This window comes from Pithys albifrons, chromosome 3, assembly GCF_047495875.1.
Source record: "Pithys albifrons albifrons isolate INPA30051 chromosome 3, PitAlb_v1, whole genome shotgun sequence".
NCBI classification, from domain to species: Eukaryota; Metazoa; Chordata; class Aves; order Passeriformes; family Thamnophilidae; genus Pithys; species Pithys albifrons.
Window position 1 is genome coordinate 13,370,590 of NC_092460.1, and position 26,623 is coordinate 13,397,212.

A 26,623-nucleotide genomic window follows, 5' to 3' on the forward strand; every position below is an offset into this window, starting at 1 on the left:
AGGGAGTGCAGCTTATAAAAGACCAAAGACTCCACAGAATATTTGAAAGTGAACATCACACTCTTGAACACTAACTGCATTTGTTTCCTTGCCATCAAAGTAGCTGCAAGTGTTGCTTTGCTTACTGAAACACTGAAACCCAATATCTCATCTTTTTAATATACATTATAGCAAACCTAAAACCTTAAAAAACTGAATATAAGAGTATTAATAAACTATTACATTATTCAAGCTGGAAGTTTCACAGTTGGCTTTTTTTTAAGAGTACTACAATAAAAACCAAGTACTTACAAACCCAGTAGTTTCAGAATATACTGAAAGAAAATAAAAGTACTGCTTTTTAACACAGATAAGACTGATCAGTGGAATTGGTACAATCCATGCTCACCTGCCACTCTGGCCAGGAGCAGCTCTTCCCAGGTTTTGCCTCTAAAGATTTCCAGGTGAACAGCAGAACCCAAACCCACCTGACAACAGTTCTGATGATTTCACTTGACAAGAAGTGTCCCCAATAATCAATTACCCATTTTCAGAGCACACAGAGCAGAAGGGCTCACACACTTTGTTCCTTCAGCATCCAGGGTGACAGATACCAGAGATCATGTCAGTTCCCGAAGCTTTATCCACCTCACAGGACACTGACCCAACCCTAACATTCATGTTAATGAGTTACTCCTCTTTTCAGCTATAGTAGTTCACACAAACTGCTTTTCCTTAACTATTTGGTCTCATCAACAAGAGAGCCAGAAGGCAAATGTTGTGATGAGAGCACTAATTAATTTGCTCTTTGTCAGTCTTGCCATCCAGTGCCCTGAATTACTGATTTCTATCACCACTTCTCCCACACACCTTAATCTTTTCTGCCCTTCACACTGCTTGAGTGTCACACAAAGCAGAGGATTTCTCTGGTTCTTGCAGTCGGGTAGGACAGTTCACTGAGCAAAACCTCTTATCGCCTCCTGCTTTCTGCTGCTCACACCACAGGGGACTGCACAGAGACCACGTATTTTCCATCATCAGCACAGTCAAACCTCCTCCTGCTGACACACAAAAAACTTCCTCAGCCTCAGGAATGGACTAGAAATTACCCACCAAAGTACCTACATTACAAAGCAAGACAAACACAATTAAGGTGAATGCAAAGCCTCACTCAACCTAGTCAAGCCTTTGAGGAAGCTTAAACCCAGTGGAGAATCCGTGTCTGGCTCCCAGCAGCTCAAGTACCTGTATTTCACCCTGCTCAAATCAGGAAAACAGACACATTTCTGCTTGGATGAAACGATTAGGGAGCATACCCAGTGGTGCACTGCAGCAAAGCAACAGCCCCTTGCTATCCTGCATGGGCACAGTGAGTTTTAGACAGTAAAGCCCAGGCCTTTAAAGCAAAATGTTTTGTGAAAGTGGATCATGTAGAAACTCCAAATTTAGATTTCCTAATGAGATGATCCGGGCAAAGATTTGCCTCACATTAAACAACCATGTCCAGTCTGATCTCCCTTTTTAAAGAGTTGCTCTATGTACTTATAGAAAGCCTTTAGGAGAACACGCTTCTTTTTGCTTAAAGTATTCTAAAAATACTACCTCCTAATGAGGATTCATTTGCATGACAGATTCCCCATGCAGTGTCAGAAGCATCTTTAAATGAAGATGTCATGCTTACAGGAGTTATTCTGCACGCAGATCAGTTCTCACCCAACTCTGTTTGTGACACGTTCATTTCATTTTCATCATCATGTGCTTTGACAGCAAGAGAAGAGAATCAAAGCTTTTCCCCAGTGAGAATGCTTTGCTTGTGCATCAGTTCAAACCAAGGAATACAGGTGAGTTCAGCCCTACTTTTCTGGACAAATATTTAAAAGCAACTGTTTACAAAGCTAACAGGTAGGATGTAAGTTACCTGTGCTTTCCACTGTAATTCTTGCAGGAGCAAAGGCAACTATTAAGAAAAGCACTGCTAAAACCACTGAAGGCTTTTCCTCCTGCTACACTATAGATTCAAATTAGAGAGTTCATTAAATCACAGAATCATGGAATCGATTGGGTTGGAAAAGTCCTCCGAGATCATCAAGTCCAACCCTTGGTCCAACTCCAGTCCCTTTACCAGATCATGGCACTCAGTGCCACGGCCAAGCTCAGTTGAAAAACCTCCAGGGATGGGGAATCCACCCCCTCTCTGGGCAGCCCATTCCAATGCCTGAGCACTCTCTCTGCAAAGAAGTTTTTTCTGCTCTCCAACTTCAATTTCCTCTGGCAGAGCTTGAGCCCATCGTGCCCCCTTGTCCTATTGCTGAGTGCCTGGGAGAAGAGACCAACCCCCACCTGGCCAGAACTTCCCTTCACGCTTTAAAAGTGGAGAAAAATAGGATAACTCATCTAAAAACAGAAATAAAACAAAACAAAAAGTTCAGTGTGTGCTTTGCAAATACTGAAGGCAATATCCTTCAGGTGCCTGCACAGCACAAAGAAAGGATACACTGACAAAGACAGACCTATGTACCAATCTTCCGTCTCGAGAGAAAGCAAAGCCAAGAGCTGCTTCCTACTCCAAGACATCCAGAAAACATCCAGCAGGAAAGCCTTGACCCAGTCACAGAGAGCAGTGTGGCTTCAGTCACAGGCTGAAAAACTTTCTTTCCTTAACCCCAAATTTAAAGCTATCTCCTTTACAGTGTACATCAGGCTTTTTTGGAATGTTAATTGCTGTGGGAGTTGGAACTCTTCAGGTATGGAACATCTCTACGTGCCTCCAAGCAGGCTCAAGGCCAGGTGGGTGGATGGTGACATGAGGGCAGGGAGCTTTCAGTCACGTTTCCCTGGAAAAAGTGTCACTGGATCCTCACATGATGTGACAAAAGCTTTATGGAGGAAATAAAAGACATTTTTTACTGTACCTGAAGTCTGAGAATATGAGAGCTGTGCACGAGGAAGCTCAGATCCTGGACACTTGTCTTCTCTCCTCAGCCTGAGAACTTTGGGAATTAATGATGAAGTCATGAAGGAAACCTTAAATAGACTCTTTCCACCATCACCAGGCTCACTTTCTCAGATTTTATCAGCTTCAGTTTCCCACTCAAATCTTATATTAGAATTTTTTCCTCTTTCTTTCTCCACCTCCAAGCTTTTCCATTTTCTTACATAATACTGAATAAATATTTTATAGCCAAAGAGGATTTCTACCCATTATGTAACTCACATTTTTGGAGGCAGCTTCCCATCACATTTCTACTGATGGAGCCTTTGGTGAAACAGGACCTGCACTGATGTAAGAAGAATGTGCCTAAACTTGAACAAACAGCTATGACTGTGCTCCTTTAGAAATGCTAAATGGGATCAAGATTCACTTCACTGATGTGCATATGGGGTTGACAGTATTGAGGAAAATATTAATTCTATATAAACATTGACAAAACTATTAATTGTCACATAATGAGGCAGCAATTTAAGTGTGCTGAGCAGAGGCATCACAGTTAAACTGGAAAGAACAGCCATGTTCTAATTCTGGAGCAGGTCAGGATATGTGTTTGTGCCTTGGATGCCCAGTTACAGATGATTCCCAGGGCCAGAGACATTTTGAACCGTCTCCTCTAAAAAGTGCTACGAACACAGATCTCGAAAGCCTCGGATGAACTTACCAAATTTTGGACCACAATATCTGTCCAAAAGCTAAAAGCTCTTTAGCTCTGGCTACAACTTAAAAATATCTCAAATAAATTACAAACTCTACTTTGTTCTGGCCACCCACATGTTTGTTTACACAGTAATGCTGGATATAATAGCAAAATGCCAGAATTCTAAGTGTTTATGCTCATCAATATACAATCAGGTCACCAGCAGTGGATGGCAAAAGCTTGTGTAGCACAGAGCCCGATGTTTCCAGACAGGACAGCAGCAAGTGGTTACAGAAACAGCTGAGAGCTGAGATATTCTCTTCTCCCTCACCATAGGAAACACACTCACTGTTTTATCTCAGCAGGATGCTTAGTTTTGGTACTACAGTTTTCTGATTAATAATAGTTATTTTTATATTTTAATTAAAATAATAAAATTAGTTGTGGTCATTCCCCCCTCCCCTTATTTTAATTAGAAATTAATAATGTAGTGATGTACCCTTGTCGACAGCATTTAGAAACAGAAAATATATTTAAAAGATTGGCTTTAAATCTGGTAAGAAAAATAATACAAAGGATGCAGGTGTTACTCTGCCATCATCTCCTCTCTGTATGTGCCCTGAATGTGGAATTTTTAAGAAATGCAAACAAAACTCCATAAAGCTATTAAGTTGTAATTGGATTTAATATAATCAGCAGCTTTCACTTGCAGTTTTATGCTAGAAAACAGATTATGGAAAAGAAATCTTGTGTGTTTACACAGTCACTTGAGTTGCTTCAAGGAGACCACGTAACAATCAGAAAGGTCAAATTTCTTCCTTCCATATGGCATTAAACAAATGGCAGCACGAGCAGTGCAAATTTTGTGTTTAAATGGGTACAGCACTCTGGGTTTTGCATTCTAAAAGAAGAATAAGGAGCTCTTCACTCAGCACCAAGGGCTTTATTGCACACCATGAAAACCGGCTATCTGGGAACTTGGAGATTACCGACACAAAACGCTATTAAGACGGTGCCAAAAAGATTTATAAACGGGGCGGAAGGGACCTTGAAACGTCTACTTTGATTCTGCCTTCCTTGGAAAGCTTTCCCTCCTGCAGGCACCCAGCCCGCCGCGCTCGGGCACTCGCAGGGTCGCGGCTCCGCCGGCCCTGCCCAGCTCGGGGTGTGCTGGGCGGACCGCGGGGCTCTGAAGCCAACTCAGCGCGGGCAGCGGGGCGGGGGAGCTGCGGGAAACACGGCATAGGGCAGCGGGTGCGGGGGCAAACCCATCACGGGCGGCACGGCGCTGTCTCGGGGCCGGAGCGAGAGGTCCCGGCTGCTTCGCGGGACACGGTGCTGGACCCCGCGGGTCCCGACCGGGCAGCACCGGGGACACCGGGCGGGGGCCCGGGGGACTGAGGGGCTCCGGAACCGGGGGGATGTCCCACCCCATCCCGATGATCCCCATCCCATCCCACTCGCGGAGCGAGGCCCGCCCGGGCGAGCGGCGCCCCCTGGCGGCCGCGGCAGGTGCAGCCCCCGCCGCGCTCGGGGGGGACCCTGCCCGGGGTCCTGATGCACCTCCGGGCGACAATGGGGACGTCAACAGCAAGGCCAGCTGGTGCCATTTGGCCCTCCCATCTAATTGCGAGCAGCAGCCGGGATTGGGCGCACCTGGGGCCGCCTTGGCATCCCCCAAACCCAGGACCTGCAAATTAGGTGTTTGGTCCATGTTCACACCATCTAGCCAAACACAGGCACCCACAGGTGAGCAGAGAGGCCACTGGGGCAACCCTGCAACTGCTGCAAACCCAAACAGCATTTAAAAACCCCTTCTCCACAGCACAGTCTGGGACCCGATGTTGCTGACAGAGCTTGGACATCTTATCTGCATTTATCCTGAGCAATCGCATTATCGGCTACTGAATGGATTCTCTGCAAGACAGGGATGTTTAACATGCACTCTTTAGTCCAAGATCTTAAAAACCCTTTTTAACTATAATAGCTCAAAAACATATTCCTTTTATGTTAAGTAGATGTCAACTCAATAGTTGAAGTCTGAATAGTCTCCAATAGAAGATAATTCAGAACTGAAGATAAGGTGAAGGATGAGGGAAGGGGTCACCCCCTTCCCTTGTGAGTGCCCCATCACGACCCAAGGGCTTCCTACAGCAGGCACTTGAGAAAATGCCATTAAGTGGAGAAGAGGGAGTGAGAGAGATATATCAGTACTTACACACACATATATACATAAAGAGGGTACTTGACTGAAGAAATGAAGAGTTTAACTCAGAAAAATCTAGCTACCAAGCTCAGGGACAGACAAACCTCTTTCTGTCAATAGGTTAAAGGAATGACAAACACACACTTAACAACCAAACGCAGTCAAGAGTGTTATCGCACTGCACACATACTCATTTCACCACTGGCAAGTCATGGTTAGCAGAGAAATGGCAAGACTGGAATATCACTAACAGGAATTTGGAACCTCTGTTTGGAAAAAGCATTCAATTCCTTGAAGTCTCTGTATTTGTTTCCCACTGCAGAAAGGGGATGTCTTTAGTCTCTCAGCAAACAGAGGATGGAAACAAAGCAGACATTGTTAAGGGACTGAGCCAATGTAAGCACTGGGTTGGGTGGCACCACTCAGGGTGGGTTTTGTTCCTGTAAAGAAATAATTCTTCACGTAACTTTGAGCATTTCTAAATAACAATTGGTAATCAAATGAGTGTTTCTGCTGCCTGTGCTACAACACAAATGAGACCTGCACAGTTCAGTACAGATCTAATAGGCTCAGCTTGCTCCTGGAGCCACAGTGCTTGGCATCCTGCGTCAGCACCATCACGGCGAGCTCTGCCCAGGCACACATGGATGTATTTTTGGGTGCCAGCTCCAGCAGGAGATGCCAGCCCAGCAATCCCACCAGGTTACAAGCACCAATGCCAGTTCCTTGGCCCAAGGAAGAGTGACAGCTCAACATACAGTCTTTGTGGCCACATCAGTGACCAGGTTATCAGTCCATCTCAAATGTGAAAACAAGTTTGGTGACATAGTTCTGTGCACGTGAGTGTAAAACATTTCCTTGATACACGCCACAGTATCAGCTTGTCCTGCTGTTGTCTCCCTCTCTAGGCATAACTACCACAAGTGAACATTTTATACTAGCACAGAAATCAGCCTCCCACATCAGCAATGGCTTGGTTTACAGCTGGTTTGGTTACTGTATAAACAGTCAGTGGTGCTGAAGGGTTAGAGATCAACACAGATATTTTACCTCTTCAAACACATTGTGGTTTATAGTCACTCAAAGACAGGCAAGGATGGTTGATAAAAACATTAATGCACAAATATAACAATATCACATTAACCATCCACAGAAAGAGCAAAATACCATTTATATCCTAGGGAGTGTTTAGTCAAAGTGAAAACATTCCTGTCCATGCTCTCCTGCTCGCCCTGTACCTTCTATGGACACCATAAAAATACATGGGAAAAGCAGCAAATTCAATGCCTGGATACATGACAGCAGGAGCATTAGAATTTCCCATGCTGTCAAGAACATTGGGAGGAAAAACTCTCTAACTGCACATTAAGTCTGTGAAGTTGGTGTGATATCACTGCCCAGCAAAACTCAACCAAAATTCTGACCAAGTGTAATTCTGGTATAAGAAAACTGGAAACTCTTACCAATGGTACTTTTTAACATCCCCTTTAACATTTAGCTACCACTTTCTAATTTTGCTGTCTTGAATTCTAAGAGAAGCAAAACTGCACTATAAGTAAAAAAGTTTGGTCCAAAATAGAAAATTAGAAAGACAGATTATAGCTACAAGTTAAAAAGAATGACTTAAAGATATTTCACAGCTACACAAATGAGTTATTCATCCTCTTTCTTACTCTACCCCACTCCTATAAGGAAAGATAGTCTGAGCAAGAAGTGATTCACTTAAATTTTACACTGTTTTCTTGTTGGGTTTGGGGTTTTTTTAAGGCCGCCCCTGTGCTCCGTGTAGCTCTGCCTTCCCACTCACACACAACACTTTAAAGTTTACAAGTTACAGTGAAATCAACAGCTTTGATAAAATTTATTCCCTCTCCCAACAAATCTTGGTTCTGCTGAACCTTCAGCCATTTCAGTTACCATAAACCTCTCCCTGTCAGGTCTCACACAGACTCTGAAGTTCACAGTGAGCAAAAAAGTTCATTTAAAGCAGATAATGAGCCAAACAAAACCCAGGAGGTGATGGAACCCCTCAGAAGGGAAGCTCTGCCCGTGCACATGTCTATTCACAGCTCCATGACAGATTTCAGGACTCACTAAGACATTTTAGAACCATCAGCTTGTGCAGTTCAAAATGTCAGCACTGGTCAGAAAAGGCTGTTTAATTAATACACAAATGTTGAGGTAGGAAATGAACTGCACTGTCAACAATGTTTGTGAGAGTAAACAGTAAACTGAGGTGTTAAAATAATATATTTGTTGAGGTCTCTTTTCAGTACAAAAGCAATTCAAGCCCAGCCTTTTGCACTGCAGCAGTAACAGAGCAGGCTCAGCTTTCCTTAGAGAACTGGAGGGGAGCTCACACCCAGCCAGACACCAACTAGAATCCCCTCTGCGAGTAAGGTATGTGGGGAAAGGTACATAAGAGGGGGAAGGAGTCAAGACGAAAGGCTTTCATTTCTATTTCTGGCTGTGTTCTCACTCACTGCAAGCAAGACTCCCAAAGTATTAATCCTGCTTTCCAGAAATTACACCAAAAGGCAACTGGGAGTTAACCTTGTAAAATGTGGGCTAATTTTAAGACAATGGACATGCTATTAACTCAATTAAATTATACCCATTCACACCAAAATGAAATATAATGTGCTATTTTAGGGTTTTCAAGCAAATATTTGCTTCAAACTGATTCACAGCAATGCACTAAAAGACAGCATAAAACAGCAACATATCCCTTTTGTCACTTATAGTATCCATTTAAATCATTTTACATAAATAAAAGCACCAGAGAATACCTACAATAGTCTTAAATTAGGGGTTTTGGGACATCCACAATCACACAAAGGAAAGAGTATTTACTTTTTTCTAGACAAAGCTTTTGCATTACATATGCCCAGTAGAAATACCTTTGCCTGAAACCAATTGAAACCATCCAACTGGAGCAAACAAGAAAATTAAGCACTTGAGAAAAAAAATTTACAGCTTACCACCCTCGACCCAGGGAGCCTAACACTTATTTTACACAATAATTCTCAAGTATTAATGTTGTCCAGTAGCATTCTATAAGAGCAACTAATCTCCTTAGCTGAAATCCACTGACTGGAAACATATTGAATATACTGTGAGAACAGTTGGAAATTACAACATAAGCTGCCAGAGACAAACAATGGAAGCCCCATAAAACATTCTGCAAGCAGAAAGGGGAGGAGAGACAGGACCAGCAGAGTCCAGACCACATGAGAACAAAGCAAGGTCAGTCTCATGCGTTTAACACTTTCACTGAGTCTACCTCCTTACTGGTGGTCTTCCCATCCCTTGGGAAATTGAAGAGGGAATTTCTGCACAGCCTTCTTTCATCCTCTCCACAGCTGGGCATAGGAACATCCAAACAGCTCCAAGTTTTGCAAGACATGCCCACTATTGCACACAAATTCTAATTTCTTTCCATTGTAAACGACACCCCGGTAAACTCAGCACCCAGGCTGGGGTTTACACCAGCTCAGACCAGTGCCTTCTTAGCACCAGCACTTGCCAAGAGCCACTAGAGAGGGGAGAAACCAGGGGACAAATGGGAGAGGGAGAAGCAGATGGGGTGCAATTATGACCTAATTCAAGTCAGCTGTGGCTGATTTAAATCACTAATGAGTGAAAACAACAAGCCTGGTTTTGTGTTCTAGAACATTCAGTGAAACAAAATCTTCTACCATTTTGATTTGAATAATTTTGGACCATTTTGATTTTTCAGGAGAGTTCCTTACCTCAGAAGTCAGATCTCAATAACTGGTAGTAACTGTTTGTCCATATACTAGTGAGGTGAGCTCTAGCCATTAAACACATGGCCTGGCAGTGGGTTGTCCCTGCCTCAGTGGGTTTGTGCTGGTTTTTTAAAAGTTATTTTTGTATGTTCTGACCAATCATTCCCACACACCCAACAGCTCACCAGGTTAGCCTCTCCTCACTAGGCTAAAATTACTACAATTCTTGTTCTAGAGACATACAGTCAGTTCCTACCAGAGTCAGATCCTCTCTGCTTTAGTCCCTGGCTCTGCCAGGCTCTCAGAGCCCTGGCTGACATTTGCATGGGGCTGAAAACGTTTACTGCTCTCTGGGCACATCCTGTTTCCTCTCTGAAAGGACATCCTGGAGAGCATCCCACTCCCAGCCCACCATGGCACCAATTGCACAGAGACACCTGCAAACTCACCCCTGCATCTCTGCCTGTAGTTTTCTTTCCCCTGCTCATACTGCTGGCCATGCTTCAGTTTTAATCTGCTGGGTAGAAAAACTGGTCATTTACGGTATCAATTAGTGTTCCTTTTTCCAGCCATCTCTGGTTCCAAACAGTGGGGTCAGTGGAGTGCATGGCACGGTCCTGCTGTCGGCCTGAGAGCCAAATTAGCCTGTTTTGGTTCGTGCCTTTCCTCCTGAGCAGGGAGGCAGCGACTGCTCAGGCTTGAACTCTCCAACACCTCCACCTGTGTCCCTCTCCAGCTCAGCCTTCCCCCGGGGCTGCTGCTGCAGGCAGGGAAGGGCCAGCTGTGGCCTGGAACCTTCTCCTGCAGCAAACATGCACAGCCCAAGAGGAGCTGAAAACACTGGTACTGAAATACAGGCTGGGCTGGAGGGATGGGCCCTGAAACAGAGCTGCTCTCCAAGGCTGGCCAGATTGGGGAGCTCATGATTACAATAAGAGGCTGGTTCTTCACTACAAAAAGAAAAAAGGCATTCTGACTGCAACTTCTGTCTCTCTCATAAAAAGTATTGCAGTCCCCTTTGTGTTCATAGGAAGAGTAAGGAAAGCTTCAATATGTATTAAGGTATGAAATACCTTAAATAAAAGTAAAACATTCATTTTAAATAAAACATTAATTTAATATCACAACAGTGACTCCTTTGAGCTGACTTACTTTTCTGTAAGAAATATTAAGGAGAGAAAACATGTTTTTCCCCTTCAACCACACTGCCTCGATCCACTTTTGTACTTGTATTTAGTTTTTGCTGAAACAAACAAATAAAAACCTCTCTCCTAAAAGTAAACTTGATAAAAATTATATCAGTAATATACCACCTATCAGGTAATGATCAGCCCATTCCCTGGACTTCATTGAAAATTGCCCAGAAGCTACTTTGGGTTTCATAAGAGAAGAACTTAATATTAACTTTTCCTGCCTCTGGTAGCAAACCTGCTGAGAGGATGTTTGAGAAGGCATCACCTCCCATCTGATAGGGGCCAAGTGTTACCTCAGCACCACAGACAAGGCAAGGCAACAGATTATTAAATAGGAAACTGCGAGAAGCTGTGATAGGAGCTTCATACAGATTAGGAGAACACTGTAGAGTGCACTAGGAAAAACAAAATCACATTCCCATCAGAATATTATTTCCTTCATATCAAGTGAAGTTATGCCTGGGGCAGGAGAAGGCACACAGGGAGTGTTTTTTGTAATGTGGACTCTCGTCACATGGGAAGTGGACTGAAAAGCCAAGTTCAACCCATCAGGCAAAGGAAAGGAATCCTTTTGACTCCCGTCCCCTTCCCAGAGAATGCCAGGCTCTTACCAAGAGTTCCTGGGAAGAAACCCACATTTCTATTACCATCTTTCCTCTGGGGGTTAATACATAATTTGGCTGATGGGGCAGTGGGATTTAGGGAAGTTTATTTTTATTTGTATTCAGGAAGGGTTGCCAAGAAGGCTGGTTTCTTATAAACTAATACCAAAAAACCAGATTTTAATTACAAGAGACACACGGAGTAACTTATCAAGATTCTTTTCCCAATGGTGCTTTTAATGTGAGAATTTAAAATGAGTTTTAAACACTCCCTACTTCATTTGTTCTTAGTCCCACATTTTTCCTGTGTCTTCTGAAACCACTTGAGCCACGTTTGGACCAGAATGCCTTTAGAAAATCACAATGGGAACAGGATCATAAACAGAACAAACACCCACCACAGCTCTGCTCTAAATTAGAGAGACAAGAGAGCGAAGAACAGATGAGTGTGCACTGCACAACCTGCTTGGAACCACCACATCTGAAACACCTCAAAGTACTGCAATCAATTCATTTCTTCTCAGAAAGGTTGTCAGGAAGTGCAGGAGCCCCAGCACAGCAACTCTGCCCAGGCAACACAGATGGCCAGGCTGGGCTGGAGAAAGTTCAAGTGCAACAAAGGGAACAAAGTGCGTGTTCTGACACCTGTAACACTGACCCCATATTTTATCTGATCTTTGACCCAGTACATAATGGAAGTGCCTCCAAGAGCTGCCAAAGCCTCAGCAAAGAGGCAGCATAAGCAGCACTGGGAGAAGCTTTGTTCTAAAGGAGCCTTTTCAAGGAGGGTTTGCCAATACTGAACTCCCTCAGACTTCTACCATATTTTAGGGCATTATCTAGACCAGTTCCAACACAACTGACAGTTGTTGAGGAATCTGGAGGTGCAGCATTACCCCAGGAAACAGAATGATAACTTTTAATGCCTCCTTTGAATGAGCTGTAGCAGTAAACTCCATGCCAGGTGAGCCTCAGGTTTTTAAAAACACTAAGAAAAAACATTGCAGGTAAGCCCCAGGCTTTTAAAAACACTAAGAAAAACTAACAAGCAACCTGCTAAGGCAAAACCCTCCTGCAGTCCAAATGCACAGAGCACTCATTTGGAGAGGGAAGCAACTGAGAGAACAGCCCCAGGAACTGTTCTACACCCTTGGTGCCTCCTTGTGCACAGATAATAAACCCAAAGCACTCTGCAGGTGCTGATGGCCACAGAGACTCTTCAGTGTGCTCTGTGGATGTGGACAAATATTCAAAGAGGCTGCAAGAAACTGTGCAGTTCCTACACACAAACAAATAAATCTCACTCTTTCCAGCCACCATGCCCAGGATCAGACTTTTTAAATTTGTCTCACTAAGGCAGCTCATAACAATTTTCCCCATGCCTTGTCATTCTCTTATGGAACTCACAGCGGCACATTCTGCACCTGTTCCAGTCCACAAATCAGAACATATTCCCCTAAACAAGAAAATTACAACTCACTGTTTAAAGAAAACACAGGTGCAGCCAAATTAGAAGAGTATTTGCCATATTCCCACTTCAGACCCCTTGCAATAATTGTGTTTCAGGTACTGCAAAAACCTAAGGAAACTGAGCTCCTTATCTGTAAAAACTACTTCTTTTCTCAAAGATTTGTCTCCAACAACAACCAAACGTCACATGGGTGAAAGTCTGAACGATACTGCACTCATGTGATTCTGTTTCTATGCAGGCTAAACCTCTCTTTTCTGTTTTGCATGACTCCACAAGCTTTTTTGAGATTTAAGAACTAATCCTATTTCACCAAAACATTTTTGTTTGCCTCACATCCAGTTCCCCCCTCTCTCCTTTAGTGGCAGTGGGAGTTTGGATTCTTCTCTGTTTGCAGGCAGAGGAATAGGGGGGAATACATTTACATTTCTTGAAAACTTGGGAGAGTAAGTAAAGGAGGTTGGTTATAGCTCTTAGGAGAATTTTACATCCTTAAATCTGTCTCATAGGAGTTCTGTTTTGGAGATGACTTGCTTCCAAAAGTGTGGCACATTAGAGAAGGGCAATTTCAGGTGCTTATAAAACAAGAAGTGTACGAGCCTTTACTAGAGCAAGTTGTCCTTCCAGCAGACACTGCCCAGCGCAGGGAGTTGTTCTGACAGTTCCCACTGTCACTGGGAGGTTTGTGACCATCACACACCTCCTGCTGCATTGCCCTGATAGCAGTTCAGTTGCTCCATTCTTAGTTTGTAATTGCCTTCCAGCACAGAGGTAATGACACCAGCATTTTGTCGTAACATTTTGTGGATTATCTGAAAGGGCTGGTAGCAATTCCTCCTCTCTGTTAGGCTTAGAGGTGTTGGGAAAACATTTCCTGAAGGAAATTCTGGTTCAATCTTCTAGATATGTCATTTATCCCTTGCTGTTCTTCTTGTGAGAGTTCAAATTTGAAAAAAAAATTGAAAAACTCTTTCTTCTTTTGGATATTGGTGCAAAACATACCTGCAGGGTCTGAATGTACCAGCAAAACTCTGATCTTATTTTTCCTGTGTAACACTGGGAGAAAAATTTAGCTGGATGACTGGGTTAAAAAAAACCAAAAACATGATAGACAATACTGATCATCTGCAATAGTTAGTCAGTGGGTTTCAAGGAGCACTGAGAATCCTCAGCAGAACTTTCTTTTTATAATTCAAACTATTTCTCCTTTCTCTCATGTTTGGAGACCTTGAGCAGATCCGAAGATGAATCACTGTTACAGTTCCTGCTACGTTGCAAGACTGTGGCAATCAGTGATGCCATTCCAGTGATTTACACAAGCGATTCCTCTCCAGGAGGAACAGGGAGAGAAGTGCTGCCATGAGCTCATTGTGCAGCAGAAGATTTTAATGAAAGGAAAGGAGCAAAAAGTCAGGTCTGAGGCAGGAATATGCCCAGATAAATATGCAAATAAGACCTTGGTGGGCAGATATTTTCTCCTGGTTGTTTGACAAATCCCCTGTGGCCTGTGGAAAGCCTGGCTAACAGCTACAGGGCTGCAGGAGGGCCCAGAGATCAGAGAAAGACTTTGCATTTAAACCCAGGGACGATGATTAACAGGTACACAGAAACTCATCACTGTCTGTAACTCCCTGAAGGGAAGTTCTGGCCAGGTGGGGGTTGGTCTCTTCTCCCAGGCACTCAGCAATAGGACAAGGGGGCACGGGCTCAAGCTCTGCCAGGGGAAATTAAAGCTGGAGAGCAGAAAAAAATTCTTTGCAGAGAGAGTGCTCAGGCATTGGAATGGGCTGCCCAGAGAGGGGGTGGATTCCCCATCCCTGGAGGTTTTTCAACTGAGATTGGCCATGGCGCTGAGTGCCATGATCTGGTAAAGGGACTGAAGTTGGACCAAGGGTTGGACTTGATGATCTCGGAGGTCTTTTCCAACCCAATCCATTCTGTGATTCTGTGATTAATCTTTGGAGCAAAGGGCAGGAAATGCCACTGAGCCCCAGTCAGAGCTGTACAAGAGCTGTGACCAACAGTTCTGCACTGCTCCTCTTCTCATCCTCTGCACTGACAGTTCCCTGCCTGAAACTAAATCTCAGCATAGAATCATAGAATCTTTTAGGTTGGAAAAGACCTCCAAGATCATCAAGTCCAACCCTTGGGTCAACTCCAGTCCCTTTACCAGATCATGGCACTCAGTGCCACATCCAATCTCAGTTTAAAACCTCCAGGGATGGGGAATCCACCCCCTCTCTGGGCAGCCCATTCCAATGCCTGAGCACTCTCTCTGCAAAGAATTTTTTTCTGCTCTCCAATTTTCCCTGGCAGAGCTTGAGCCCATGCCCCCTTGTCCTATTGCTGAGTGCCTGGGAGAAGAGACCAACCCCATCTCTTCATTAAGTATTTCTTCCGAAGTTAAACCATGTTAACCCAAGTCTGTGACAGCAGAATCTCTAACTACAGTAAAACAGACCAAAAAAAGCTTTTAGGTTATCAGATAAAAGCACATACGTTGCTTTTCCTATGCACATCATAAATAGCACATACAGCCACAGCAATAATCAGATGGTGGGAAATGCCCTGGATGAAGAAATAGCTGCACTTATTCAGATGAAAGCCCCTTCTACAGAGCATGATTCTGCTCTAGGCTGAATTATGGATGTGTGCTTTCCTTGAGGAGCCTAAAAATAATACACACTTAGAGTTTTAATCCATTTGGAGAATTAGCATATGATCAAACAAATGCAGACATCTTAGACTTTCCTGCTCTCAGTACTTAGGAAGAGGGTTGTCCGTATCACTTACCAGGCAGCATTTTGGAAGCAAATGGCCTGAGCTTTCTTGAGAAACCAGTCAAACTGCAGCCAACTGAAAACCTCGGGAGAGAGAGTGTCATTGCTCCAAATGACAGTCACTTAGCAGAGGAACATTTTACAGGAGTCAATGGGATCAGTGATAATACACCCAGTAGGAAAAACTAAGGGTGTCTTGGGGATAGCTGAGCAGTGCAGGAGTCAGAGAAGGAGGTCATGACTAAAACCAATTGTTATTTAAGCTCTATTTGACCAAGAGGCTAAGCTGGAAAAAATGTGAGAACAAAAGTTTCAGAATATAACACATCTCATTTTGAAATTGGAGTGAAATATTTCTTTTGGGACATGTTAGTATTTCATGTTAAAATATTTCATACTGTTAAGTTTTCATTCCAAAATTCACCTAAATTTATGGAAACCAAGGAAACAATTAGTTTTAACTGAGCTGGCAAATATTTTAGGCCGAAAAGCAAAGCCTTGTACATTGTTTTACCACCAGTTCTGTAGTTGCTGTTTCAGTTCAGTTCTGGTTTTGTTTCTGGCAAAATTTTTGTTTCAGCCATGAAGAATATGAAAGCAAACAAAATTTATCAACTTGAGCTCAGGAGTAATTCACAGGGATCTTAGTCCAGTGTGGAATGCAAGGGTGCTCCTCATAGCTGGGTAAAATCACCTGTTAAGCTCCTTACAATGCAGGTGCCCACACACTCAACACCAGGACATGGGCAGCAGTTGGCACCTGTGCTGGCAGGCACAGCTAAGAGGTATGTTAAGAGATAAACAGCTAAATTTCAGAACTCAGGTGTGTTCACCTTCTCTAAACCAACCCCAAAACTTCAGCAGGGATGAATAAGGCAAAGGACTTGCATGATTAATTCCGATAGTACTGAAAGGGCAAAATGCAAAGTGTTCACAGCTTTGTGAGGAAATCATGACAAAAATTGTTTGAAGACAACAACAGGAAACTGCCTCTAAGCTGATACCTGGGATTACAGAAAAAAGATGGACCAAGGAAACAGCTGAGACAGAAAAATTACCAAAATTTCTGTAAATTTGCTTGGTATAATGAATTCTGAGGTCTTCTCTCACAGACTCCTCCCTTCCTCAGCAATCAGCATTTGTACTTGGACTCCTTTGTGTCCAGTTTGGAATGCTGAAAATAATGAATATTTCAGCAAGGACAAAGGGTTGTAGTGCTGGAGTCACTCACCTACAGCAGAGGGAGCCCCCAGAGGGCAGGGGTTCCTCCAGCCCAGGAGGGCAAGGGCCACTCCCAAGGAGGAGAAAGCATCTCAGCCATTAGCCAGTTTTATTGCAGAGGCACTGCATAAATATTATTTCTGTCTCAGTAGTCTCTTGCTGAGACAACCAACAGGATGCCAATTAGTGATCACTTTCTAATCTTATTGTTAGTCCTCTGCTTTAAACCTCTATTTACTGGTAAACTGACCGAGGTCCCTTTACCCACCGAATGGTCCAAACAACATTTCAGTTCCTAAGAGCTGTATGATATTTATTCTTTCCCTTGATACTTCTGTAACCAAAACATGAAAACCCAAAAGAGGGAAGTAAAAAAGAAATCAAGGTACACACATATACAAGTCTACATCCACATGCAGAGGATAAATATGCACTGTATTTCCAGAGCAAGATGCAAGGGAGACACATGAAACAATCTCATGAAATACACAATATTTACATGCCAGGAAAGTGTAATGTTTTTCTAATTTCCACAGTCACCTCTACTGTGTTTCTGTGCTCTGTTCAGTAGTTAGACATGAAATGACAACTTCCAGAAAAATACTTAGCCTACTGCCCAAAAACAAACAAAAGAAGAAAACACTCCTTTTGCACCCCAGGATCCAGAGAACAGAAAGATTGTTTGCTCTGGGTGGTAATTAAATGATCCTGAGGACAGCGTGTGAGTGTTTATGTGCACACACACATTCCCCATTTACCCCCAGCTGTAATTAAAGGATGATGTGCTTGTACACTCACACAACCTTTGCCAAATCAAAGAGCCCCCAGAAACAGATCACACAGAACAGGAAAATCAGATGAGAGTGAGACAGAATGCATCAGGGTTTAGGCTTTCCTAAATCTGCCATGCAGGAGAAGTTAGTAATGAACAGATGGTAACTCTCCCAACAGCACAACCCTGTCCTGGACACTGTAACTCAAAGGCTTTTGACTTGTTTGAACACATTCACATACGTTTGTCTCCCCTGCTCAGACAAGTCATTATTCTTCTCATTCACATCATTTACTTTAAAATTTGCCATCTCTAAATTTGCCCATGACACCACGAAACATTTTGAATCATTGGCATGGGGTGACAAATGTCACCAGAGTAGCACTAAACCAAACTGAGGTTACAATCTTTGCTAAAGGGCAATGACAGATTTACAACCATCTCTAAAGCTTTGCCACGTCAGTACTGGTTGCACTTCCAAGCAAGTTACACTTTCTCAGCAGAAAATGAATTTCAGATTTAACGCATACAATCAAAAGTGACTCCACGGAGAATTCTTGTGGCCACATTCAAAAGCATTTATTTATACAGCAATTAAATGTCTCCATAGTTACTTTTTATAAATCTTTATAGCTCATCTTTCTGACCAGCTACACAAAGAGGAACTATACTGAAAATAAAGGTACTTTAAGCACAGTGAAAAGCAGAAATTGAAAGGAAAGTTTATTTTTATAAGACCTCTTAAGCAAGGAGAAAAATGCTGCCCATCTGTATGGGCTCAGAGATGGGATTACCATTAGAAATAAGATGTATGGACAATTTTGTTTATCTATTCAATAATTTGGAATCACATTCATCCTTAATTGCCATTTCCCTACCCTACAATTATTGAAAAACTTGTTTTCTTCTCTCTTTCTATAGGGAAACTACAAGAGGTCATTTCCATTGATAGGGCAGACAAAAGAAGCATAACATACTGATGTTTTCTTAAAAACATTTGTAATTAAAATGTGGGTTTGACACACATACTAATGTCTCTGCCCAGCAATATTACTGCCCCAGGAAACAGTGCTTATTTTCAAAGATTAATATTTTGCCTATTTTATGCACTAATTATCTGTAAACAACAACATTCATCCCTATTAATTTCTGCAGTGCAATAACATGGCAGTGGATTGCTGGTTTGTGCTGCCTTTTCACCTTCTGCTGCTCCAGTGATGGCCATGTGAGAAACTACATAAACTGTCAGATTAGCAAACACTTCTACTGAAGAAAACCACTGATTTGTCAGAAATACAAAAGCAAATAAACAGCGAGGACATATCTATGGTCTCTTCAGGACTGAGCTTGCCCACCCCATTCAAAAGCACTCAGGAATTTGCCTTTATCTGCATTTTGCCTGGAGCCATCAGAGCACTGAGGAAAGGGAAAAGCATCCCTGGAGTAAGGCTGGACATTCAGGCAGGAGAGCAGGTGAGACACACACAGATCAGGTCTGTTTGTCATTGCCCCACAGAGAATCTTATGTAGTGGCCCAACAGGAAAAAAAACCAAAATTCCTGTAAATAAAGCTCTGCCACTTCCTCTGCTTCTGTGCAGGTTTTCTGGGGAGTCTTAGGCAGTGAAGGTTTTGCCTCATCAGCTGCCTCTTCCTCTTATCCTCCTCAGAAATCACTCATATTAATGATTCAATTAAAACATTTTCAAAAGTTTCTTGACATCCATGGGCTTATCTTTGGTTTTATCCAGTACTTGAAAAAATTGACCTAAACTCCGAATTGAGATTTGAAAGAACAAACAAGTCAACAAACCTCACTTTCCCATCCATCTTGCACCACAAACTTTCTCTTGGTGAAAGCATTTCCTTTGCTTGCCCTGGTCTGACTGACTCAGCTTCTGTGGCCTATTCAATCCCAGCTTTCTGAATGTTAATTTTCTTCCAGTTTCCAGAGTTGCAAGTCAAGGGAAGTAAAACTGGATGCTGAGAAATGCAGACACTAAACAGGCTCTTCCCAATTAAGAGGAACTGCATCCTCAGCCAAGGATTTCCCCACCTGCTCTTCTGCAAGAGCCCTGGGAATACAATTCCCTTTTTCTGTCTTCAGCCACTTCACACAGAGCTGAAACTCCTCACAGTGAACACACACAATGCACTGAACTCTGCTGGCTGGAGAGATACTTGTCATGTTTGCAGCACAAGAGCAAAGGGAATTCAGCCACACTGTGCTGAGTAACGAGTTCAGACAGGATCCCAGGAACCAGAGATTGCAGCGTATCTAATCCGGGACTACCACGCTTTATAACCTTGCTGGTCCCTAAAAAGTATTTTGCATATATCAAAAAAAATGTTCTTAAATAATATACCAGGAAAGGCAAACACCCTGAAAGTTTAAGTGTCAGAATTATTGTTTGGAGGATTTATTCCAACATCAGTTTCTCCTCACCATAACCACACTGGAATTCCATAAAACACAGCTGATAAAAAAGGTTTATTTGTGGTGCTTTGATAATAACTTTATAGATACTGATCTGACAGAATTTAGATTTAATTTCTGGAGAAAATAGCTTTTTATTTTTACTTTTTTAAGTACAGAAAAATGATGAGTGCTACAACTTAATTTGTATAATCTGCCCTAGTATAACAACACCACAGATCTTATCAAGGCTTAAACTTAATATGCAGTTTCTTCATCTGCAGCCACTTCTCTCAAGTTCATTAAATGACTCTATGTCTGTAAACCTGCTGGCAACTGGATACTCCACCTTACATGCACTTCCTGCCCCAGTGAGTTTAAATGCTATTTTACACTCTCAATTAAACATTAAAAGGGCAATGTTACACACTCGGAATCTCATGCAGCTCCATTACTGCTGACTGCTGTAGCAGAGAACTGCCTTCCAAAGCAGCCCCAGAATCATCCTGCAGACATTCGTACCAAGAAATTGAAAAAAAATCCTAATCAGGTCATTCCTTATAAATATGAGGAAGAATTAAACTAGTTGAGGGTTTTGTTTCTTTTTAAAGCAGCATTTGAGGCAGTTTTAAATATCTTTCTGCACAATTATGAAGGATTTTTTTAAAGCAGCATCAAAGGAAAAAAAAAATAAAAGGTGTTTTTGCAGTATCATCTGACTCCAGGAACTACAACTTGCAAGGAAACATCACATACAATGGAGATGATGCACAGAAAAACCTGTGCCAGAAACAGAAATGTAATTAATTTAATAACATGTGAGTGTGAACACAGCCCAGTATTGGTCTATAAAAAGCCCAGCTCTTCGGTGCCTCCCTGGCTGCAGAGTTCCAGCCCCATCCTCACTGAATCTGGTGTCTTCTAAGATCAAATCTTCCCCCTGCCTCACTAGTTATAGTTGAAAACAGCATTTCACAAACATATATATAGAGGAAGTACTTCATAGAAGTTCCTTGTCATTCCTACACACATGAAAAATGATTTCTCCCTCAGAAGGCCAAGACATGATTATGCATATTAATATGCATCTTATGTAATATAAATTGTTAATGTATGTTGTATTTAAATATAAGCTTTTACCTTATAATGATCTTAAACAACTATTCATATAAATAACAAGAGTGTTGCTTCTACAAGCCCAGCAAAAATTACCACAGCTGGACTAATTCGGGAAGAACTTCAATTCCTACCAACCCTGGTGGTGCTAAAATATATCAGCTGGAAGGGAGGAAAAATGAAAAGAGAGAGGAAAAAAACCCACTATTTGGGAATGTTCTGAGTTTCTCAGCGCAAAGCTACTTTGAGCACTGTCACTGTCCCTTTAACATCCACGGTCCTGCTGCGTAATGAGAACAGCGAATACAAAGCGCTGCCGTCAGTCCCATCCTGATGAAGGGAGAGCAGCGCTCGCACGAGCCGAGCGCGGAGCAGCTGAAGGAAACCTGCCTTCCACCTGCAGGATGACTGGAATGAGAAAATAAATTGCTTTGAGCTGACAGATACTTTGTTTCCCTCCCTCACAGCATGCTTTCTCTTCTATTCCTATGCATGGGCTTCTGCACACATTTCCATGTTCACTTGTAGGGCAAGTTAGCAGCAGGAACAGGCAGGGAAAAGCCCCGTTCTGGGTAAGGAAAAGTCCCGCTCTGGGCAAGGAACAGCCAGGGAAAAGCCCCGCTCTGGGCAAGGAACAGCCAGGGAAAAGCCCTACTCTGGGCAAGGAACAGCCAGGGAAAAGCCTCGCTCTGGGCAAGAACAGCCAGGGAAAAGCCCTACTCTGGGCAAGGAACAGCCAGGGAAAAGCCCTACTCTGGGCAAGGAACAGCCAGGGAAAAGCCTCGCTCTGGGCAAGAACAGCCAGGGAAAAGCCCTACTCTGGGCAAGGAACAGCCAGGGAAAAGCCTCGCTCTGGGCAAGAACAGCCAGGGAAAAGCCCTACTCTGGGCAAGGAACAGCCAGGGAAAAGCCTCGCTATGGGCAAGAACAGCCAGGGAAAAGCCCCGCTTTGAGCAAGGAACAGGCAGGGAAAAGCCCCGCTCTGGGCACGGAACAGGCAGGGAAAAGCCCCGCTATGGGCAAGGAAAAGCCCTGCTCTGAGCAAGAAACAGGCAGGGAAAAGCCCCGCTGTGGATTCGGGAGGAGTCTCAGCCAGGCTCCCAGGGCATCGCTGCCTCTGCACGTTGATTACCCAACTCGCTCTAAGCTGCTGCACAGAGCAATTTGATTTCAATCTGCCAAGAAGCTGGAGGGAGGGAGAGGGGAGGATGCATCGAGCTGATGAACCCCTGCTCAGGTGAAATTCTGGTGAGAGGTCTCTGCAGGAAAATACACAAAAGGCACTGCAAAGGAATCAGTGACTGTTCATGTCCCCCCACTACTTTTGCCTTGATTAAATATTTTAATTAACTAAACAAGCACGACCATGTTGTTCAGCTTTACTCACAATATCCCCTAAGACATACAAAATTCTGTTTTGAAAATGTGGGGTTTATATCTAATAGGAACAGAAAGCGATTCCAATTCTTGGTTTATTTTTCTTGATCAAAAGTACTTTTCTTTCTTTTTTTTTAATTTAAATATACTACTGGTACTTCATATATAGCTTAAAGTATTTTTCCTTCTCCTGGAGGCAAGATTTAAAGGCCTCTGGCACCATCATTGACTAAATAATTATGAATTTATTTGCCATGCAACCTTAACAAAATAGCTCTGGAGGATTTTGTTTAAAATGCTGAGCTGCTTCTTTTCAGTGAGGAGGAAGCTTGACAGAGAGTTATATTTTGCAGAACTGGTCTGGTTCACTATATATATGTTTCAACATTAAACCATCACACACTTCATCAGTTTATTTCCAATCTAATCCATCATTTCCCCAGCAATATCCTACTGGAAGTTCCTCAGTCTGCATATTTCACAAAGACCAGCTCATTAGTTTCCTGTCTACCAACCTGCTTAATTGCCTCACACAGTAAGACTTCATTCAACAAAAGTCATTCTACAGACTGATTTTTGTATTTTGATGCTGTTTCTAATAGATATTTTGAACCTTGTTATAGAAACTGCAATTCACACAGTATGAAGTTCAAAAAGATAAAGCATATTTTGTGCCATTTATAGTGGCAAATGCAGCCCACGAAGTCAGAGACCATCCTGACAGTCCCAGAGTTGGGTGACCTTTGAATGAGACCAAAATGGCACTTCTTCAAAGCTGCATCTGCTCTCATCAAATATAATGTAAAGCAACAAGGGACTTTCACTCAAATATTTACAGAAGGGTGTTTTTAATTATACAACAGAAATATTTCAACTATTACACCGGGGAGATTTACATGAGCTTATTATGACTTTACAGACTTGATCTGGTTTAAATTATGAAAGTCCTTTATAACTTCCTACATAAGGATCCAGATTAGATTTCTTTAATCAGCTCAAATGTATAACATTTGAATTAACCATTCTTACAGTGTGCTTTTCCTGGTGGGGACTTAATGCACCCACACAAAACAGGGACACAGATTTGCTGAACAGAAAACCTGAAGTAAATAAAGCAAAGGCAGCGTGTCTGGGAATGACAGGCAATTAGCACTAGGTGTGACTTGGGCTCTAGAGATTTCTTTTTAACAGCCCTAGTACTTCAAAGACCATGTTTGAAAGTGGTCTTCTAGATCCACTTGCTACACACACACACACATTAATATATATATACACACACCAAATTACCATGGTAACCCTGTTCCATTAAAATATCAGAATATTTTTTGGTGAAAACTTTGTTTTATCAAAAGTCCAACTACTCACTACTTCATCCAGGTTTCCACTGGAAAGGAAAAATTCTAAAAGCATCCTAACTGTGAAGGTGACTCATAACTACTATAGTGAGGTGCATTTGGGGAATCCTGGGCTGATGAATTTTGGGTGATCTGAGATATGAAAGCTGTGCTGTCAATCAGACTAGGGGCAGGTTTCTCAAAAGCCAATCTGTACTTCAGAACCCCTGACAAGGGAGTGACACACTGAAGTTTCCACCTAAATGAAATGTAAGTTTTATAACCCCCATATTCCTACAAATAATTAAAAAAAAAAAGGTCTGGTTAACTGTACATGTCCATGTTATAAAAAAACAGGATGCATTGTATTTTCATTATTTTAGCCTGATTGAGACACAGTTTCTAATTATCACTTTCTGATCAATGCAGCCAACACAACCAGAACTAACTCTATGTGGAGCTTTTCCAGAGACCAGATGACTAAAAATAGCTGTCAATAGTTAGAATCCCTATAGAACAGTTTCAAAAGGGACTAAAACTTTGGGAAAAAATGCAATGGTTAACTAGATTGCATTATAAGAAAATAGTTTCTGAATGTTTTCTGAGAAAACAAGAGGTCATGTGTAGGTAGATCTAAAACTGGGAGCCAAGTGGTTTTTACGTGTCCTTGAAAACTCCCTGACAGAGCGTTAATTGGGGTACCCAGTGACAAGCCCAGGCTGAACTGCTGAGCACAAACTGCTGCTCTGATGGCAGCAGGAAAATCCGCACTGAAAAAGTTTCACTAAGAAATTGGAAATGCACTTCAGTAGATAACACAGGTCCTACTGTCACAAGGGCAGCAGCTTTCAGTAAGGCAGATCAATTTGCAAGCAGCAAAAGAACATGATTTTTTTGATTATCAGAACACAATTACCCTCTGCTACCTAATAGTTCTCCAAGTTAATTGGTCAGTGCACAATGCCAGAAATTCTGTAGAAAATATTACACCACAAAGGCTCTCAACATACCCCGTGTCTGTGAAGAAAATCCTCCTTCTCTCCGGGTCTGTCCCTGCAGATACAGCCCCCATTCAACCAGGCACTCACGCCTGATGTTTGACGCTTTATTCCAGCAGAATTCAAAGGCTCATGTAAGTGCTTTGCTGAACAAGGAGGGATTTAGGCATATGCTTAAGTACTTCACTGAGCTGGGACCAGGCTACTATTTATAGAAAGCTTTTTGTTCTGGTTTTATTGTTCAACACTTCAAGCCACCCTATGGCTTTTCCTTCTGTATACCTTCCTCTCACACAGCAAAGCTTTCAGGGCTACAATTTTCTTCCAGATGTCACAGGTTTAAAATCAGAATGGATACCATGAGCTCCTCCAATTACATTTTTCCCATTATATTTACATAGAAATAATAATTAAAAAAAAAAGGAAGGCTGAATTGCAGGAAGGTTATGAAGCCAAAAGTTGTGTGTAATAACAGGATGAAAAATCATGTCCCACCCCCAGCATGGGAGCACTCACACAGGAACCAAACACTCATCTGTGCATCCATAAAGGCTCATTTCAATCTCTCCCAGTGTCCTGCCACGTGCACTGCCCTGTTCCACACAGAAAGTCAGGCAGAGTCATGTCCAAAGCAGGACTGTGTTCACCTTGAAAAGCCATCAGTGCTGCACTCTCACTGCTCTGCAGAGGCAGATTGCTAACAGTGCTGAGTGGGGTTGTGAGGAGACAAAAACACTTTGGAATGACTTCCAGTTCAGCACCAGTACCTCTTCTTTTCACCTTTTAAAAAAACATATCTCTGTTGCAGAGGGATCTGGACCCACCAGGTCATCTTTCAGTGTTAATGAATATATTTTCACCAATCATTGTTTTGATTAACCAATGTCTTTTCACAGATATTGGCATGATAAGAAAAAAAATCCACATCTCCCTAAAAATCTCTAAATACTTCATCTGTTTTACTAACAGTACAAGCTATCCACTGAGGTTCTTGTACAGATTTTATGTCCTCCCTAGATATATCCATGGGGCCTCTATATTTACACACAGAATACCCAAAGACAGTGTTGTGCTTTTGGGATGCCTGAAAACCTGGTTGGATAAATACTTGTACATCGACAGCATCAAAGACTCCACCATCCATTTCTCCTGTAGTTCATGACTTTCACCTCTGGCTCCCAAGATACACTGGAAGGGGCCAAACCAGCCCCCCAAAGCACATTATTTCAGCAGAGTGCCCTAACAACCTAACCCAAAGCCACTAAAATCACTGAGAGAAACTTTTCACCATTTTCAGGAGGTACTGGATTGGACTACAATAACCTTCAGCTGAATTATTAATGGCAACTTGTAAGCCATTATCATTGGAAGATCTCTATTAGTCACCAATTTAGAGGGCTATTTTCAAAAACATTCAACTTAGGGATGCAGAGATTCCATTGGCAAGGCAACAGGACTTAAAATTCCATTTGGCTTCCATTCCTCTCCTTTTAAAAAATCCTGCTGTTAATACATTAGGCCTTTCTACTGCATTATCTATAACTTATTTGACAATCAGGCCATAAATGTTACTGTACAAGAATACAACATTTGGTGCTAAGTTTACAAATGTGATTTTCGTTCCCCAGAGCAGGATAAAATTTTAACTGCAGGGTATTCAGTTCTAGGCAGGTTCTTCTACTTGAAATGCAAAGGTTCTCAGAATGGTGCCCTCAAGAAGAGAAACAAAAATCCTGATGTTTTCATGCACAGAGGAGGCTTGTTGGTTGTGTATATGTAGAACCC

General features: G+C 42.4%; 1 protein-coding gene across 19 annotated transcripts in view; it reads right to left on the reverse strand.

The window, feature by feature from the left end:
• Positions 1-26,623, reverse strand: part of ATP2B2 (ATPase plasma membrane Ca2+ transporting 2) — a 420,524-nt gene that overhangs the window by 385,938 nt on the left and 7,963 nt on the right. The gene's annotated exons all lie outside the window — the stretch shown is intronic.